Source organism: Dromiciops gliroides, chromosome 1 (genome assembly GCF_019393635.1).
Source record: "Dromiciops gliroides isolate mDroGli1 chromosome 1, mDroGli1.pri, whole genome shotgun sequence".
Lineage (NCBI taxonomy): Eukaryota > Metazoa > Chordata > Mammalia > Microbiotheria > Microbiotheriidae > Dromiciops > Dromiciops gliroides.
In genome coordinates, this window is record NC_057861.1 from 63,240,776 (window position 1) to 63,259,127 (window position 18,352).

Below are 18,352 nucleotides of genomic sequence, written 5' to 3' on the forward strand. Positions count from 1 at the left end.
CACATGGGAGGAAAACCCCTTTAGTGTGTTCTGAGTGTGAGAAAGCCTTAAGCCACAGAGGGACACCTTATTGAGTTTTGGAGAATTCACACCTGTGAAGAACCTCAGTGAAACATCTAAGGGAGGGTCTTCATAGGCATCAACTGTCAGTCCATTTGAAACATAAGATAATTCGTACTGAAGAGGGAGCCCTGTGACCTTTAGGATCATGCATCTAAGACTTCCCATGTAGGGATGCTATAAGGAAAACATTATGAAGACTTAACAGTTGTTCAGAAAGGGTGGGGACTAGACCTGTGATTTCATTGGTATGATGAGCTCCTGAGTGAGGACACTCCTCTACTGATGCAAGTCATTGCTTCCTCTGCAACTAACAGTCTTTGCTGGTTTCCTGGGCCACTGAAAGATTGGGTGACTTGCCTAAGGTCACAAAACCAATATGTTTCTGGGGTGGAAAAAGAACCCAGGTCTTCCTGGCTTCAAGCACTCATCTATACACTACACTATACAGGGAGGGTAAAGATTTCATAGTTTGTTGGTCATCTGAAGGGAGAGAAAACCCTGTCTTTTCTTGTCTCTCTCTTTCTCTCATTAGCCACGTTAGTTGCCATCAGGTGGCTGCAGAGTCACCTGTGGTGAATACATGTGTCGGTTTAGGAACTGCAGTCCTGCCTAAACCATAACAGTGTTCTTTAGTGACTGCTTAAACTTCAATAACTTGTTAGAGCAAAAGAGGAACAACCTAAGGTGGTTTTCTTGTTTGAGGGGGTGACTTTGTATGTGTGTATATGTTTGTGTTTGTATGGATGTGTATATGTATGGAGGGGAAGTGCTTAGAGACTGCTTGTATGGGAACCCCTCTGAGATGAAAATTCATTCTTCCTGGGGCTGGATGGGTCCACTTGAAGCCTACTGTCCTGCCCTTAAGCATCTAGTGTCAGAACTAGAAGGGCCTTTAAATTAGATTGCTGTTCCCTGTGACAATTGAGAATAGGGGGTCTAGGGGCAGCTAGGTGGCGCAGTGGGTAGAACACTGGCCCTGAAATCAGGACCTGAGTTCAAATCCAGCCTCAGACACTTAACACTTACTAGCTGTGTGACCCTGGGCAAATCACTTAACCCCAATTGCCTCACCAAAAAAAAAAAAAAAAGGATAAGGGGTCTTGTATTCCACTTCCTGAAGGTAGGAGAGGTGGAAGTTTCTAGGAGAAAGCAGCATGAAAGAGACAATCTAAATGTTTTAAGCATAAGTGACAGAATGGTACCTGTGTTTAATTGCAGTGACCCTGGGCCTGCAGTTCCTCTGTGGTGTGTTCAAAGCCATTCTAATGATGTCAAGGCATAGACAGACTATATTAGGTTCAGATTTTGGTGGGCACACAACTTTTATTAGTCACCTATGCACCTGATTCTGGTGCCCAATAGGCTTTAGTGGGCTTGTAAATCTGCAGCAGAAGCAGAGCCTTAGAAAATTCTATCATGCTGCCCATTATTTTCTCTCCCTCTTATTTTTCCTTAAGTTCCTCCCTAACTCTACTCCATATTCCTCCCAACCACCCAGCCCCATGTGCCCCATTACACCCTTGCACTTTTTGGTCCATCCTGTAACAAAGCACAATGTCTTGACTCTAGAAAAGGTCCCCTATGCCCAAATAACACCTTTGCTCCAATTTCCCTTCTTTTTTCTTATATCCTGAAAATCCACAGCAATAGTAGTAATAATAATAACTAATGTTAATGTAGTGCTATAAAATATTCAAAGAGCTTTGCACACATTTCATATGAACCTCACAACCCACCGCAGTACTAGACTCTCTCCTAATAGATATATCTCCAACTTCTAAGCAGTATTCACAATTTTAAAAAGCCATCACATTATCCATTTTGGGTTTACAACTCCATAACAAAGCAAGCCAGGAACAGCAGGCAGAACAATCGGCCTAACATAGGATCCCTTGAGCAACCTGAAGTGTAGCCCAGTAGATAGTTTTTTCACAGCTTTCTCTGTCCATGTCTGGTTTGATCTTTAGGCAAATTTCAACAGTCCCCAGGGAACTATGCATGAATTCAATAGGAATATAGGTCAAAGAAGAAAAAAAACACAGAAAGAAAATTATAGACCAATCTCCCTAATGAATATTGATGCAAAAATTCTAAATAGAGTATCAGCAAAGAGATTACAGCAATGTTTCGCCGATATAATCCACTATGACCAAGTGGGATTTATATCAGGAATGCAGGTCTGGTTCAATATTAGGAAAACTATCAACATAATCCACCAAATCAGTAGTAACAAAATTAAACAAAATCATATGATTATCTCAATAGATGCAGAGAAAGCTTTTGACAAAATGCAGCACCCATTACTATTAAAAACACTAGAGCATAGGAATAAACGGAATAGAGATCAAATAGCATCCCTCTGGACCTATTTTGTACCAGTGGGAAGAGTACAGGCATAGAATGAAGTAAACAGGACTAGTGTTTGTTATTAAGCTGATGGGCCACTCTTTGTGAACAGTCCAGTTCCCCAGACTGTCCAGAAATGGAGATCTTTGGAAGTTAATGTTACTCTCTTTTATTCTTGGCAATGGAGTTGAAGTTAGAGGTCTTCTTTGAATCCTGCCCCTGCTATTTATACCCTGTGTAACCTTGAGCAAGATGGGCCTCACCTTCCTTATCTGTAAATAAGGGGGTTGGCATAGATGATCCATAACCTTCCTTCTAATTCTAAATCCATGATTGTATGAAGCTTTTTCCTTTTATTCTGTCAGCCCCCTCAGGTAAGTTGGAGGATAGAAAGGCACTGAGGTTGCTCTCTCAGCAGATTTCAATATTGGCCCATGGAGCTTGAGAAGGATCCAAAGTGTGCTATTACCATATGTCTTTTGTGTCATACTTCCAAGAGCTTCAACCAATGTATACTGACTTTTGGGCTTCTTATCTCTGCTTTTTCTCTTTCTTTCTCATTCCTATCTATACACTTTCCATTTATTAGTCCTAATTTCATTGGGCCTCCTTATTATTCTGTTTTCCTTTTCACATTTAGTTCATAACTTCTGCAACTCTTCTTTTTCTTTAGATTTAGGGGAAATGACTATCCTGACTAGTCTCAGTATACTAGCTTCATCAAGATAGTGACCACTCTAATTTTATTTCTTATTCTTCTTTGGCTTATAATTGCCACCCGAAATAGCCACTGCTACTCCTTCAGCTGCCATTAAAATCCATCTGTTCCCCCTTTCCCCAGGATACATAATCTCAAGACTATCAAGGAGATGGGGTCTGGTACCCTTGGAAAAAGCCTTTCTCTGCTGAAATGTGATGGGTTTGATAAAGGTTTCTTCACATCAACATTCCATTTAGAACACGGGTTGACTTATATTTTCCAAGATTCTGTCTACTTGGTTGGTATTCCCTCTGCATTGTGGTTAGCCAAGCCCAATTTCCTTCTGTGTTGATTGCTGTCATTTCAGAACCACCACATTGCCTAGTAGAAATCTCTTTCCTCCTGCTACCTCTTCCTGAAACCTCTTTCTTATCTAGATCAACCCAGCCACTATCCCTACCCCTAGCCATTTTTGTGTTTCCCCTGCACTATGCTCTTTGGAACATCTGCCATTGATAATCAAGTACATTTTGACCTGAATCTCTTATACATTCCTACCAGTAATTGGAATCTGGCTTTGTCCCACATATACTATCCTTTATCAACTTTTCTAATCTTGGCAATTTCTCTTTGTGCTACACTGCTTCCCACCAACCCCTCAACTCATAGAACTAAGAGTAATGGTTGGCATGTGATGCTACCTCTGGATTTTCTTTTCTACCACCACTCAACCTTTCTTTTTGAACTTCATTACATCCAATTGTATGACTGAATTGCTCTTTTTTGCTGCTACCAATAGATCTCATCTCCACTGTATCCTCCCACTCAATCAGTAAACATTTATTAAATGCCTACTATGTGCCAGGCACTGTGCTAAATTCTAGGTATACAAAGAATGTCAAAAGCCAGTCCCTGCTCTCAGAGAGTTTACAGTCTAATAAAGGAGACAATGTGAAACCAACTATGTACAAACAGGGATAATTAGAGATAATTATAGAGGGGAGACACTAGCATTAAAGGAGATTTTTAAAGGCTTCTTATGGAAGGTGAGATTTTAGTTGAGACTTGAAGGGAGTTAGGCAAACCAGGAGGTGAGAAGAGGAAGAGTAATCCAGTCGTCCTCCATGAAGGTGTCTGGAGTCTCAAGAGTCCTCTCATCCTATTTCCATAATATCTCATACCTTTCCTCTCCTCTTCATATATCCCACTGTTATTAGGTTCTCATCACCCCTTGCCTGGACTTACTGGTCTGTTTCTGGTTTAGCTTCTTTCCAATCCATTTTTCTTTTCTTTCTTTTTTTTGGGGGGGCAATGAGGGTTAAGTGACTTACCCAGGGTCACACTGCTAGTAAATGTCAGGTATCTTGAGGTCAAATTTGAACTCGGGTCCTCTTGAATCCAGGGCTGGTGCTTTATTCACTGCACCACCTAGCTGCCCCCTCCAATCCATCATTTATGCAACTGCTTTAACCTTCCTCATGCACAAGTCTGTAACAGTGTTCTGGGCAAAACCCATCATTGGCCTTTCATTATCTATATGAGATTCAAAACTCAGGTTTTTGGCTCTCTTCAATCAGACTTCCACTTCATTTACTGCCATATCTTATGCTATTTACCTTTGCATAGTATGTTATCGCCAGATTGTTCTGCTGATTTTCCAAATTGTTTCCTGTCTCTTCACACCTCTGGACATTTCTGTAGACTGCTCTACATGCCTGAAACGCCCTCTGTATCCCTTACTTGGGGAATTGCATCTTTCTTAAAGGCCTAGATCAGCCCCCACCTCCTCTATGAAAGCTTCTTTAATCTGCCCTATCTTCCTGAAGGTGACCTCTCAGCCCTCTGCCTAGATCCTACCTTTGCCCTCACCACATTCTACCTTATATATTTATTAATATATATGTTGTCTTACTCCCTTTATATTGTAAATTTGTTGCATGCCGTTCCCCCTCTCCCTTTTTTTTTTGTATTCCTAGCACAAGGCTTTGTATAGACACTTAATAAATTGCTCTTGAATCAAATTATTCTTGAATTATCATTCTGATTATCCTTCTGATTTGTCATGAGGGTGAATGTGTGACTTCTATCCTACATGAATCTGGTTTGCCAATTGAAACAAGCCAGAAACTTACTATAATACTGTTTACCTGGGGAAGTGTGGTGTGTTTTGTTTTGGGTTTTTTGGGGGGTGGGGTAGGCAGAAGGAGGGTATTTATCTGCTCTATCAGTATGGCACACTTTTTTATTTGCAGTATATATAACAGGGATATGTGTGTATGCATGCCTATGCCCTCAAATAAAACTGACTGAGATGATCAATGGCTTCAGCAAAGTAACAGGGTACAGAATAAATCCATAATAATTGCCAGCCAGCATTTCTATGTAACAATAATAAAAGCCAGGAGGAAATGATAGAATGAGAAGCACCACTAAAATAACTGCATAACTCACAAAATAACTGGGAACGAACTAAAGACACTAAAGATTTCTAACACAATTACAAAAGCTACTTACAGAAATCTAACAAGACAAACAATTGATGGGATATTAACTGCTCGTGGTTGGATTGCACCAACATAATAAAAATGAAAACATTTCCTAAATTAATTTACATATTGTGTACTATGCCAATCAAACTACCATGGTGATACTTTGTAGAAATGGACAAAGTAAATTCATTTGGAAAAGAAAAGTTTAGAATCTTAAAAGAAACAATGAGAAAAAAAAGAATGAAGGGGGAATAGTATTTCTAGATTGAAAACTATTTTGTAAAACAGTAATCATAAGGGGGCAGCTAGGTGGCACAGTGGATAAAGTACTGGCCCTGGATTCAGGAGTACCTGAGTTCAAATCCGGCCTCAGACACTTGACACTTACTAGCTGTGTGACCCTGGGCAAGTCACTTAACCCCAATTGCCTCACTAAAAAAAAACACAAACAAACAGTAATCATAAAAACTTTCGATCAGTAGAACAGACTAGATAAACAAGTATTGGGGAAAAAATTCAGACTGGGTTACTCATCTGGTTTAGCTATTCTGAAAAACCATTTGGAATTATAGAAGAAAAGTTACTTAACTCACCCTTAGAGATCTTACTGCTGGTCACAGATCTTATCCCAAAGAGATAAAGGCCAATAGGTAAGCATATATACAAACCTAAGATCATAGCTCTAGAGCTGATGGTGACCTATGAGGCCATCTTGTCCAGCACTCATTTAATTTTATTTAATTCTGGGGCAGGCCTTTGATTTTGTTGGTCTAGGAAGCTCCTGGTGAAGGACTTCTATCAAAGCTAATTGGCATTTTCTCTACACGTTGTAGTCTTAGAGATTTGTACGGGGGCATAAAGGGGTTAAGTGATTTGCCAGAGATCATGCAATATGTGACAGCACTGGGATTCGAACCCAGGTGTTTCTGATTGGGGTGAGCGAGCCCAGCTGCCTTTCCACCCTCCTCATTTTATAGATAAGGAATGTCTTTCCAGGGTTAAGTAACTTGCTCAAGGACTCACAAGCAGCTGATTACTCTGCTTTACCTCCCCCTGACCCTCAGAGCACACTGAGGCAAACCATAGTGAGTTTAAAGCTTACCAAATCCTTTCCTTTCCTTCTCTCCCTTCTGCCAACTGATAGGAGGCATGGGAAGTGGGGAGGGGAGCCATCCAAACTAGAGCAGATCTTAAAGTCTGCCGTTTGTGGGGTTTTGTGGGGCTATGCCAGTGTTCTTTTTAGTTCCTTTACAGTGTCTTAATAAATTACATGGCCATTAAGGGAAAAAAGTGAATTATTGGGTCTTATGAATGAGGGCATATGAATAAGAAGGGAAGTTTCTAAATACTGAAAAGAAATATTGAGGGTAAATGTAAGAAGTTTTCCTACTCTGTTCCCTGCCTCTGTTTCTCCCTCTCCTCTCATCAAAGGAACGGGGTGTAGTATACAATTTGGCCGCCAGATGGTGAAATGACAACACAAGAAAGGCCTAATTCCCCTTGCCCTCTCTCTTTAAAGCCTGCTAGAAACTTGCCGCATCTGACTTTCATTCTGTCAAATCAACAAGTATGTTTTGAATGCCAGCTATGTGCTAGGCAGTGTGCCAAGAGCTGGACATACAAAGAAAGGAAAATAACATGATCCCTGCTCTCAAGAATCTCAGTCTAAAGTGGGGAGACAGCTACATATAAATAAGTTAAGGGGAGGATAAATTGGGGGTAATCTCAGAGGGACAGCACAAGCATGAAGAGGAATCAAGAAATCTTTGCATCATTGTACTTTAACTGAAATTTGAAAAAAGCTAGGAGGTGAAGATGGGGTAGGGAGGGAAAAGGAGAGGTGGAGAAAGCATTCCAGGCTCAGGAGTCAGTAAAGATATGAGGAACAGCAAGAAAGCCAGTGTCACTGGATTCCAGTGGAGGACAAGGGGAGGGCCAGGCTTTGAAAACCAAACCGAGAATTTCATATTTGATCCTAGAAATAACAGGAAGTTACTGGGATACGTTGAATGTTGAAAATAGTTATGATAGTGGTATCATTTCTAGGAGGACCTCTGGCGCAAAATTTCTGAATGATTCCTGCCCCTGGTGTCTGTTTTATTCTTTAACCTTTCCTGGATGTTCCTATCTGAACTCAATATAATCACATAGCACTTGGGGATAAAGATGTGTCCTACTAAGCCAGCACTACAGGCCCAAGATCTTTGCAATCACTGTGGCCTTTTCCTTGGTGCTCTAGTAGGTAGAGAGGAAGGAGACCCCACCCTTGAAGAACATCATTATGCTGCATGATAAACTTGGCTTCATTGAAGGTGTCAGGAAGTTTTCTGCTTAGAAAAGCAATGAATGAAGCTCCCCAGAGCTGGGAAGCCCATATACCTCAGGACGGAGTAGACACCTTCTTAAACTCAATGATAATGTGTCCGTGCTCAGAGTGTGGGTTTGTGTCTGGGAAGAGAATAGAGGTTCCCAGGCAGATGCTACCAAGAGTCACTTATAACACAGCAAATGAGAACAAGAGTTAGGTACTCGAGGTTGAACACTTTTTATTTACTTATTTATTTTTGATTCTGCTTCTTTTGGCCAGAAGAGAAGAAACAGCTAGGGTGAAAACAGTTGAGTCACTAAAGTTGGGTCGACAATGAAGAACAAGGAGTAAACAAAAGGAGAGGGAGATATGGAGAATGTAGCTGAGAGCCTGTTTGTTGGCTCTGACTATGGGGGTGTCTTGGTACTTGACAAAAATGCCAAAAACAACTGTGAAGAGAATGAAAGAGCCGTAAAAGAGTAAATCTCAAAGGTTCATTAATGTCCAGGAAGGTCAATACCTTGGGAAGACACCTCTCTATTTGGGTGCAGATTTTCTGGACACTTTACATAATGATCTAAATCTTCAGGAGATGGACATTGTCTCATAGTAAGCAAATTCTTCCTATACCTGGACCAGGAAAATAGTAACACTAGTTCAAATTAGTGTTCCGGCACAGTGGATAGAGCACCAGCCCTGGAGTCAGAAGGACCTGAGTTCAAATCCAGCCTCAGACACTTGACACACACAGTAGCTGTGTGACCCTGGGCAAGTCACTTAACCCCAATTGCCTCACCCAGAAAACCCACAAAAAAAAACAAATTAGTGTTCCCGGAGCGTCATAGGTGACAAGATTTTGTCACAACTCTATTCAATAAACTCCAGTCACTTTTGTTAACCTTCAGGATCAAAAATAAAACCTCTGCTTGGCCTCAAAAGCCCTTCATAACCTAATCTAATAAAATCTAATCTAATAAACATTTATTAAATTCCTGCTTTTTTGTGCCAGGCACCGGGAATACAATAAATAAAAAGAAAGATGGTGCCTGCCCTCAAAGAGCTTACAATCTAATGGGGTGGGTGGGGCGGAGACAACACATAAAAGGAGTCAGGAAAGCTGGGTAGGGGAGACAGAGGGGTAAACTGGTATGGAGGTATCTTATCAGGTGAAGTTGAAACTAGGCAGAGCAGCAGGTGCAAAGTGGAATGGGATGAAAGAACAATTTCTGTCCTTTATAAAGGAAGGGGCAGGAAGGTACTTAGTACAAATGCCGGCACGTAATAAATGTTTTTTGAATGAATTAATTGGAGGAGTTTGGTATTCAAATCAGAGGGCAGAGAGGCTTCTGAAGGATGTGGGGTCCATCTAGGCTTCAGTTAGCTGCAAGGTGATGAGATCAGAAGTGATGAGCTTATCTTGGGAGGAACATCTTGTTCCCTGAAGTTGAAACCAGGCAGAACAGTTTTCTTTCAGTTTTCTTACCTTTCCAGTTTTCTACAACTAGTTTTCCTGAACTCGGGTATTCCTGACTCCAGGCCCTGGGCTCTATCTACTGCACCACCTATCGGTCCTATTGGCCTCCTTGCTGGTCTCCAAACAAAACACTCCATCTTCTGACTGTTCCTTTTCACTGGATGTTCCCCATGCTTGGAATCCTCTCCTTTTCATCTTTACTTTCTGGCTTCCCTGAGTTCTTTCTCTTTTTTTTTTTTTCCTTTAGTGAGACAATTGGGGTTAAGTGACTTGCCCAGGGTCACACAGCTAGTAAGTGTTAAGTGTCTGAGACCTGATTTGAACTCAGGTACTCCAGACTCCAGGGCCAGTGCTCTATCCACTGCGCCATCTAGCTGCCCCTCCCTGAGTTCTTTCAACCCTAAATCCTAAATCCTGCTTTTTACAAGAAACTTTTCCCAATCCCCCTTAATACTTGTGCCTTCCTCTGAGATTATCTGCAATTTATCCTGTATAGATCTTATTTGTCCATTGTTGTTTACATGTTGTCTACCCCATTAGACTGTGAGCTCCTTCAGAGCATCAATTGGATTTTGTCTTTCTTTGAATCCTCAGGACTTTGCATGGTGGCTGACATGTAGTGGGCAGCTAGGTGGTTCAGTGGATAGAGTCCCAGACCTGGAGTCAGGAAGACTCTTCTTCCTGAGTTCAAATCTAGCCTCGGACACTAGATTTGCAAGTCACTTAACCCTGTTTGCCTCAGTATCCTCATTTGTAAAATAAGCTGGAGAATGGCTAACCACCCTAAATGGTGTCATGAAGTCAAACATGACTGAACAACAACTGACGTATAGTTGGCACTTAATAAATGCTTGTTAATAATGAAACAAAAAATGAAAACTACTTCTCATTCTGGTGCTTTTTGCTTCTATAATGAAAGGAGTAGAGTACTAAGTAGCAAGAGAATGCTAGCTTTAGATCTGTACCTACAACATCTCTCCACACCCAAATTGACTTCCTGTTCCTTCTATCATCCATATCAAACCTTTTCACCAACCTGACCTCTCTGTCTCTATCTCCTTGACCCTTCCTGATCTCAACATACCTCCATGATATATTTGTATATGTGCACAATCTAATTTGAACCTTATAAAACTTCTGTAATATAAATACTATAGGCATTTCTATCTCCATTTTGTAGATGAGAAAACTGACACCAGTCGGGAAAATTTCTAAGTCCAATGGAGGAACAGAAACCACAGTCTCCAAGCCATAGAAAATAGGTTTATTGAGAGAAGGCCTCATCTCACAATAAAGCCAGTCATTCAGGGGTTGGACCTGAAAGACCCTGAGGTACAAAATCAATGGGTTTTTATACCCCTTCCAGAGCTTGAATGCTTCTGTACAATTGTAATTTTAAAGTATCTAAAATTAAAGCATCTTCTTAGGAGATATCGAAACTGCCTACATGACAGATGTCAACATTTGCCATTGCTCATATCATCCTTCTTGTGGAAATAGGGTCATAAGCTGCATGACCACTTCTTTTTTTTTTGGGGGGGGGTAATAGGAGTTAAGTGACTTGCCCAGGGTCACACAGCTAGTAAGTGTTAAGTGTCTGAGGCCAGATTTGAACTCAGGTACTCCTGACTCCAGGGCCAGTGCTCTATCTACTGTGCCACCTAGCTGCCCACTGCATGATCACTTCTAATCAAGTATATCACTAGTGAGCTGCATGACCCCCTTGAGTCAAGAATAACACTTGTGGTTTCTAAAATATAGGATTGCTGACTATTGTATCTTGTGATATTACTTAATGCTTGACATTGGAAAATTGCTTAGTAATCTGACATTACTAAGTAGTAAGAAGAAAGACAATCTACTAATACAATTAAAATAAGATATCTAAATATAATAAATCACAATTTTCAGTTAATATGCTGATTATTATCATAATTACATCACTATTAACTATATTAAATCTCTTATAACTAAAGGGTAGGGAAAATCTCACTCATAAACCCAAAGAGGCCTCTTATACTATAGGCGTATAGGCTCATACATCAAGTTAATAAAGGAGGCAAAATTTGAACCAAGCATCTCTTGCATCTCTTGATTCCAAGGGTGATGCTGCTTTGATAAAACAGGGAGCCACTAGAATATATATATATATATATATATATATATATATGTATATATATATATATATATGGAAGTGGGAGAAATGGCAGTTTGGCCTGGGTAGACATCTGGATGGAATATAAAGCATCACTTGATTTGGGGGTATGTTAGATGTAAAAAGTTAGGTGAGTGTGTACTTAGTCACACACTGATGAAGCCACCTCATCCCCAAGGCACGAATTTCAGTGGCTAGAGAAAACACAAACTAGCAGACTGGTATAGAGTAATCACTTATTAAGCAGCTTAAATTTTGGTGAATTTGCTGGTCTACTTACACACCAGGCCCAGAGAACAGTCAGGGCTCGGCAAAGATGATACATCCCTTCTCCATAGGGAAGCTAATCCTTTTGAGTAGGAAGACAGGAGTGATGGAGAGCAGAGGAAATGAACTCTGCCAAGGGCTGTTGGCTATAGATGAATAGTTGGTACCAGAAGATGACCCATATGAAGAGCAAGTCAGATCTTTATTCAGATGATGAAGAAAGTACATTGGTAAATTCTTGCAGATCAAAGAAATCTAGCAAGACTACGGTAGTATAAGGGACACCTATTACTGGACAGAGCAGGGGAAGTGAATAGAGAGCTGCTCCTTTCCTGTATAACATCCCAACTGTGAAGCTCCCAAGGGAATGTAGATCATAGATATGTCCTGTCTCATCAGAGGTTAATGACAGTGACTGTCCTCCTTGGCCCAGGATTGAAACAGCCCCTTTTTCTAAAAAGACCTCTTTGGCCCCCTTCCTTACACAACCATCTTCTCTTTGTTTCCGAAACTCACACATTTCATTGAGGAAGATCTGGAACACTGAGTGCACCCTAACTTGAACAGTGTGAACTCAATCCCTAAAGAGAGGCCAGAACCTAGAATTATTCTCATCCCATCCCCACAAGAGCCCATTACACTATTAATGGGCTGTTTATTTGACTGTCTTCAGTAAATCTCCCAATAGGTCAGAAGATCAAAACAAACCAAACTTGAGGAAAGGTCATTTTGAGTCAGGTGATGACAGAAAGGGTAAGGAGCTACAGTTAGGGGATTTGAAAGCAGGGCATCCTGTTAAGGCCCAAGATTTATATTTCAAAAAGTCTTTCTCAGGGTTGGGCAACCCTAAACAACATAGTGTTAGGAGTTTGTCACGGAAACCCCCAATGGTGTCTGTAGGGAACCATAGATCCTCTTCAGAACAAGAGAAATAAAACTTTGAGGTGCATGGTAGAAAATCATGTTGCTGAATACCCATAAGAATCAATGGTCCAAGAGGCAGCTGGGTGGTACAGTGGATAAAGCACCAGCCCTGGATTCAGGAGGACCTGAGTTCAAATCCAGCCTCAGACACTTGACACTTACTAGCTGTGTGACCCTGGGCAAGTCACTTAACCCTCATTGCCCCCCAAAAAATGGGGAGTGGGGGGGAAGGGTCTATGGTCCCACTGCTCTAGGCTCCTGTTACACAGCACTGATACACTTAAGGCTTAATTAACCTCACCTCTTTCTAGTTAGAACCAACTGCTACAACTCTCTTTTGGGTTGGAGTACTGTTTAGAACTCCACTTTTCTCATCATGAATAGGCCTTTCTATGAATTCATCTTGAAAAAAACTCACTTTTGCTACTGATTCATGTTTGGTTCTCTGGTCCTATTGTCCCACCAGCAATGTGGCAGCTATCATAGCAGACCCTTTGTCTGAAAATCCTGGTCAAACCTAGAACCTCTGTGCCTTCAGACAGGGTGTATATTCCCTTTTATTTTGTCCCCAAGACAGTGGGGACAAGGAACCCTTCCCCGCTTCCTCACTTTTCTATAACCATAGATGGCAACAACCATTCTCTTAGTTCCACAGGCTACTAACCTAGGTGTCGTCTTTCATTCAGCACAAAAAGTGATTTTCCTGAAACACAGATCTGATCATTTCAGCCCCTTACTCAATAGACTCCAATGACTCCCTCTCATTTCCAGCATCAAATACAAAATGCTCGTTTGGCATTCAAAGCCCTGCATAAACTAGTCCCCCTACACATTTTTTCCTGATTTATTACACCCTCTTCCTCCACACACCCTTCAATGCAGTGAAATTGGCCTCCTGGCCATTCCTTGAACAAGATACTCCCATTTCTTGGCTCAGACATTTTCTCTGGCCATCCCTCATGTTCTCCATCCTCAGTTCTGCCTACTTACCTCCCTGGATTCTGTTCACTCCTAAATAAAGACCCACCTTCTACAGGAACCTTTTCCCAACCCCTCTTAGTTCTAGTGCCTTCCCTCCTTTATTTCCTATTTCTCCTTTATATCATTTGATTATACATATCTGTTTGCCTGTTATCTCCCTATTCGATTGTGAGCTCTTTGAGGGCAGGGACTATTTTTTGCCTCTTTTTAGATCTGCCAACTCTGAAAACAAATGACCAAAAAGTCACAGAGGTTAACTCTGAAAATACCAAAGACCTCACACAGGTTATCACGACCACACTTAACGATGAAACATAAAATAAAAACAAAGACCTAAGGGCGGTCACAAACAAAAAACTTTTATTTCAGTGGAGAGCCTTCTCTGATACTGATGAGACTAGTTTTAGTGTGGGCAAATCTCAAGGCATATGCCAATAGCTACATAGTGAGCTGTCGCCCTGATAATGATGGGTAACAGCAGCAATGAGACAAGTTTGGTTCACAGCAGGACTTTATGACCTGAACATGGTTCATGCAGGTGCTTGTCCGAGCTGAGGGACCACCTGGTGCTAGTGTAAAACAATTCTGGGATTTTGCTGTGACTAAATTCATCCAGAGGGTGAGCTCAAAGTATTGTTGTTGTGCCAAGCTGAGGGCTCAGCTTGCTTGCTGGGACTTAGCTCTGGAAAACAGGATATCTCCTGATAGTAAAATGAGAGGAGTAAAAAGAGAGGAATGGTCTTGGCATGGGGATCCTAACATATCCTTAGGACTTAGCACAGTGTCTGGTACATAGTAGGTGTGAGAAAAAGGACTCCAACAATCATTTTCTGGAACTCAGCAGTGGTGATGTGTCAAAGGCTCATTTATTGTCATTCTCACGAGAATGGGCCACCCAATGTGTGGGTGACCAAAAATGGAGGGTCACAGACACCCTTTTATCTCCTCATCCCTAACTCAAAATGGCCACTCCCTTTTTTCAAGGGTTACAATCTACTGAACAAGAACTGGCTAATCTGGACACAGTATTCCCACCCCTCTGCATCCCCACTCCTCTGCTTGACTTTTGCCATGGGAGAAATCTATCTTGATTCACTCATCAGTGAATACACTTTCCCAGGCTCTTAACCCTCACCTGTGGATACACTCTCCCAGATGATTCTAAATTAGCTTTTCACTTGATCCCTACTGAGAGGAGACGACCCATCCCCCAATTCCTCACAGTAGGCATGTATATACTAAATCTCTTTTTTGTATGTAATCTCAATATACATGCTGTCCTTCAATTTCAATTCACCCTTTTGATAAAAGATAGGGATAGGGCAGCTAGGTGGCACAGTGGATAGAGCATTGGCCCTGGAGTCAGGAGTACCTGAGTTCAAATCCAGCCTCAGACACTTAACACTTACTAGCTGTGTGACCCTAGGCAAGTCACTTAACGCCAATTGCCTCACAAAAAAAAAAAAATTGCTATAGACAACCCCTCAATCAGGTTGATACCTTCTCTACAACTGATAGTCTTAGAGAGGGTGCCTCTGAGAAGTTAGGTAGCTTTCCCCGAGTTCACACATCTAGTGATTATTAGGGGAGGGGTCTAGTATTGCCTAAAGACATTAAGAGGGAAAGAAAATACAGGTTCACACTTAATTTGTGGTATTCAGGAGTTTTGTTTTGCTTTTTACTCCACCCATTTCCACCTAATTATCTCCTTTCTTCTACCTTGATTGGGAAGGGGTACTTATAGAAGGATTCCAGCTATCTCTCCTTTGCTCTCCTCTTTGGTTGAGAACAGCTCAACTCCCAGCATAGCTCAGTTCAACTCAGCTCACCTACTGACTCAACATCAGACAGATGAAAAAAAGATTACAATTGCCTGTGGAAACTATGGACTGTTCCTTGACCTGTCTTTCAAACTCAGGTAAGCATTTCTTGATTTATCAGCTAATAAGGACCCAAGTATGGGATGTCAAGATCCAAGGCCACCCCTCTCTTTTGTTATTAGGAAACATCTTGTTTTCCAGAGCTAAGTCCTAGTAAGCAAGCTGGGCCCTTGGTTTGGCATAACAACAATCCTTTGCCCTCACCCTCGAGATGAACTCTGCTGCAACTAAAGCACAGAATTGGCTCAATCTAGCTTGAGTTCAGATGAGTACCTGCAGGAACCATATTCAGGACATAAAGCCCTGCTGTCTTTTTTTTTTTTGCTAGGCAAACTTGTTTCATTGGTGCTGTTACCCCCTCATTGTTATGGCTACACCTCTTGCCTGGCTCTTTGGTCTAGCCATGACTATATGTATCAAAGCTTAGTCTCAATGCTCTGGGTCTCCTCAGTACTAGAGGAAATCCCAGCACCCTCCTCCAACAGAATAAAGAAGGCTTTTTGCCTATGGCCTCTGTGAGCATTTTGGTCATTTTTGTTTCTTTTTTCTTTTTTCTTTTTTTGTTGGGCAATTAGGGTTAAGTGACTTGCCCAAGGTCACACAGCTAGTAAGTGTCAAGTGTCTGAGGCTGGATTTGAACTCAGGTCTTCCTGAATCCAGGGCTGGTGCTCTATCCACTGGGCCACCTAGCTGCCCCCTGGTCATTTATTTTCAGAGTTCAACAGGGATTATATCATTTGGAAGGAAGATCCTGGGATTGCAGAAGGCCAGTGCAAATTGAAGTCAGTGGAACACCAAACCCAAACCAGCCTCAAGCTGATATCTAAAACCACAGGTGGTCAAGAAATAAACCCTTCTGGAGAAGGAATTCTATTTCCCCTCCTCCTAAATCCTAATTCTAGCCACATCCTCTCCCAAACTGTAGTGGGAATGTAAGCAGTAGACATTGAAATATGTGGCCGTCCTCATTGCTTGTCCAACTGCCTGGGCCCAACTGGGCCCAACAGCTCCTATGTGTCTGGCTCTGTTCTAAGCACTTTAAAAATATCATTTGGGGGCAGCTAGGTGGCACAGTAGATAGAGCACCAGCCCTGGAATCAGGAGTACCTGAGTTCAAATCCGGCCTCAGACACTTAACACTTACTAGCTGTGTGACCCTGGGCAAGTCACTTAACCCCAATTGCCTCACTAAAATATATATATATATTTTATATTTATATATATATATTTTATATTTTATATATATATTGTTTGGGGGTGGGGGTGCTTCTATTATCTCCATTTTATAGTTGAGAAAACTGAGGCAAAGAGACGTTCCATGCTTTGCTCAGGGTCATGTAGTGTCTGAGGCTCGATTTGAACTGGGGATTTCATGATTCCAGGTGCTTTATCATCCCCTGTGCCAACTAACTGCCCCGACCTTGGGGCAGAATGTGAGCTTCTTTCAGAATGATTGTACTTGTATTTGTAACTCCTGAGATTTGCACACAGTAGGTGTTTAATGAACTCATAAAATTGCTTGTATGTGTACGGGAACTGAGAAAGAGGCCAGATCTGGAGCCAGGGGACCTGAGTTCCAGTCTCAGCTTTGCCTACTCCCTAGCTTTGTTATCTTGGGTAAGTCCCTGCAGCTCCCTAGACTTCTCTTTTCTCATTTATAAATGAAATAAGTTGAACTAGATGACTTCTAAGGCAAGAAAGGCTGGTAAATGCTTAATAAGAGGCTCTCTAAACCACAACAAACAAAAGGAAAAAAACAAATATTAATGAGTATATTTTTAAGATTCATCTGCACTGTTAACTTATTCTCTATAACTTTATTAAGTCTAGACAATAAACCAATATCTGGGGGGCAGCTAGGTGGCGCAGTGGTTAGAGCACCGGCTTTGGAGTCAGGAGTACCTGGGTTCAAATCCAGCCTCAGACACTTAACATTTACTAGCTGTGTGACCCTGGGCAAGTCACTTAACCCCAATTGCCTCACTAAAAAAACAAAGCAAACAAACCCAATATCTGTACTATATCTCAATTTCATTGGTGTAAATGAAAATAATATTTGGCTCCCTAAAATTCCAGTATATTGCTGCCTGAGCTTCCTTCCAGCTCATTAGGCACAATTCAAATAAATTATAATTAAATAATTACATATCAGTTAAGGGACATTTCTTAAATTGTGCAAGGCAACCACCCAAACTTTGGGCCTCCACCTAAAGCCTTTGAGAGGAAGAAAGGGAGATGGTTGGAGCCCTCAGCAAACTTAATCCCAGGGTTGCACAGCTAGTAAGTATCAAGTGTCTGAGGCCACATTTGAACTCTGGTTCTCCTGAATCCAGAGTCGGTGCCCCCAAACTTAACTTGTTATTATTTTTTTTTTCAGTCTGTATGACTCTTTCTGACCAGTTGGAGTTTTCTGGGCAAGGATATTAGAATGGCTTGCTGTTTCCTTCTCCAGCTCGTTTTACAGATGAGGAAAACAATATTAATTTGCCTAGAGTTACAGATAAGAAGTGTCTGAAGCCAGATTTGAACTCAGGAAGATGAGTCTTCCTGACTCCAGGCTTGGTTAGCTAATCAGTTTGCCCTGAAGGCAAACTATTCTACCACTATCTACCAGTGGACAAAGGGTAGGAAGGGAGAGGATACTGAGGTAAAAAGGTGGTTTATCAGACTGTAAGTAATCTATAAATGTATGGTCTTGGAAAATGCCTCACCTGAGACAATAGTGAGTGGCTAGATCTAAGCCATATGTTTTAAGGCACCCACTT

At 41.4% G+C, this 18,352-nt stretch overlaps 1 protein-coding gene across 1 annotated transcript in view; it reads left to right on the plus strand.

Moving 5' to 3' along the window:
• Window positions 1-18,352, plus strand: part of LOC122745309 (zinc finger protein 25-like) — a 69,411-nt gene that overhangs the window by 37,026 nt on the left and 14,033 nt on the right. The window lies entirely within an intron of this gene.